The sequence below is a fragment of the Gossypium hirsutum genome, chromosome A01 (assembly GCF_007990345.1).
Source record: "Gossypium hirsutum isolate 1008001.06 chromosome A01, Gossypium_hirsutum_v2.1, whole genome shotgun sequence".
NCBI lineage: Eukaryota > Viridiplantae > Streptophyta > Magnoliopsida > Malvales > Malvaceae > Gossypium > Gossypium hirsutum.
In genome coordinates, this window is record NC_053424.1 from 110,488,926 (window position 1) to 110,490,919 (window position 1,994).

The 1,994-nt window shown below is 37.0% G+C and overlaps 1 non-coding gene across 1 annotated transcript; it reads right to left on the reverse strand.

Moving 5' to 3' along the window:
• Nucleotides 1-919: 919 nt before the first annotated feature.
• Nucleotides 920-1,026, reverse strand: LOC121207820 (small nucleolar RNA R71). Its single transcript, XR_005902936.1, has one exon. It is a non-coding gene; the product is annotated as a small nucleolar RNA R71 (small nucleolar RNA).
• Between the last annotated feature and the right edge of the window lie 968 nt (nt 1,027-1,994).

Genomic DNA, 1,994 nt, shown 5'->3' on the forward strand with positions numbered 1-1,994 from the left:
TAGAAAATTAGTTTAGTTTAAAAACACCATTTACTTCTTAGGCTAGATAATAAAAAGATAGTAATTACTAGTACTTTTAGTCCTAGTGGATATGATATTTTTAGTCTCACCATAACTATACTACTGTCCGATAGATGTGCTTGCCTTAAGTCGAATTTTTAGTTATTTTCACAACCATCAAGTTTTTGGCGCCGTTTCCGGGGACTAAGATATTAGGAACGCTTATTTTTTATTACTTTAGCCATTTTTTTATTTTTATTGTAATTTTATTTTATTTTTAATTTTTCTTAAATTACTAAATTTTCTTTTATTTACTTATGGCAGGTTTTTATAGTTTATGAGTAGAAGAAACCTGTCAGGACCTCTACTTTTTGATAGTGAGATCGAAAGCACAGCTCGTAGAAACAAAAGAGAAATAAGGCGAAGCCTACAATACATAGAGGAAGGGCAAGAGGACGATATTCAAACCAGAACCGAGGAGATGACTGATAATCAAAATAATCCGTTACCTCCTGTGGTTGCTGTAAACCTAGTAAATCAGGATCCTACTCCTCGTACTATGTATGATTATGCTAAACCTACTTTAACAGGAACTAAATCGAGTATAGTTAGGCCTGTTGTTGCCGCAAATACTTTTGAACTGAAACCTAACACAATTCAAATGATACAACAGTTTGTTCAGTTTGATGGTTTGCAGGACGAGGATCCAAACACTCATTTAGCAATTTTTTTAGAATTCTATGACACTTTTAAGATCAATAACATTTCTGATGATGCCATTCGCCTTCGGTTGTTCCCATTCTCATTTAGGAACAAAGCTTAACAGTGGTTAAACTCGTTACCACGAGGGTCAATCACTACTTGGGAACAAATGACCGAAAATTTTTTACTTAAATATTTTTCGCTGGTTAAAACGGCTAAATTAAGGAATGATATCTCTTCTTTTGTGTAGATGGATTTAGAAACTCTTTATGATGCATGGAAGAGATACAAAGACCTATTGAGAAGGTGCCCTCACCATGGGTTGCTTCTATGGTTGCAGGTTCAGATTTTTTACAATGGTGTGAACCCCTGAACAAGGCAACTTATCGATGCAGTCGCCGATGGAACGTTAAACAATAAAACACCTGAAGAGGCTTATGAATTTATTGAAGAGATGTCACTGAATAACTATCAGTGGCAAGTCATGAGAACGAAGCCGATGAAAGTTGCTGGTGTTTTCAACCTCGACGCGGTTACTATGCTATCTAGCCAGGTAGAACTTTTAAATAAAAAGATTGACGATTTGTATGGTTCTACTCAGGTGCATCTAATGATGAGGTGTGATTCAAGTGGAGGAGGAGTACACAACACAGATTATCTATCCTTCAACCCTAGCACCGAGGAGGAACAAGTCCACTATATGGGTAATAACAATTCTAGATCTCAAAATAACTCGTATAGTTACACTTATAATGCAGGTTGGAGGAACCATCCCTATTTCTCTTGGGGTGGTCCAGGAAATCAAAGACCATAACATCCTTCAGGTTTTCAACAACTACCTTACCAGCAAGAAAAGAAGCCAAACCTTAAGGAGATGCTAACGAAATTCATCGCGGTATCTGAAGCACGTTTCCAAAACACCGAGACAGCTCTTAAAAATCATCAAGCATCAATTCAAGGACTCGAGAATCAACTAGGCCAGCTGGCAAAGATGATTTCCGAACGACCACAAGGTAGCTTGCCGAGTAATACTTAATGAGATTACTGTTCGAGATGAAGAAGGGTAGTTGAACCTGAACCAGAACTGAGGCAAGGATTTGTGGTAAATAAAGGTAAAGATGAGGTGGACCACAATAAGCAAAAATTGGTAGGTAGAGAATATAAACCTCGTGTGTTATACCCCAGTGCGACAAGAAAAGACCACTTGGACGAACAATTTGGTAAATTCCTTAAATTATTAAAGAAATTACATATTAACTTACCATTTATTGAAGCTCTTTCGCAGATGCCAA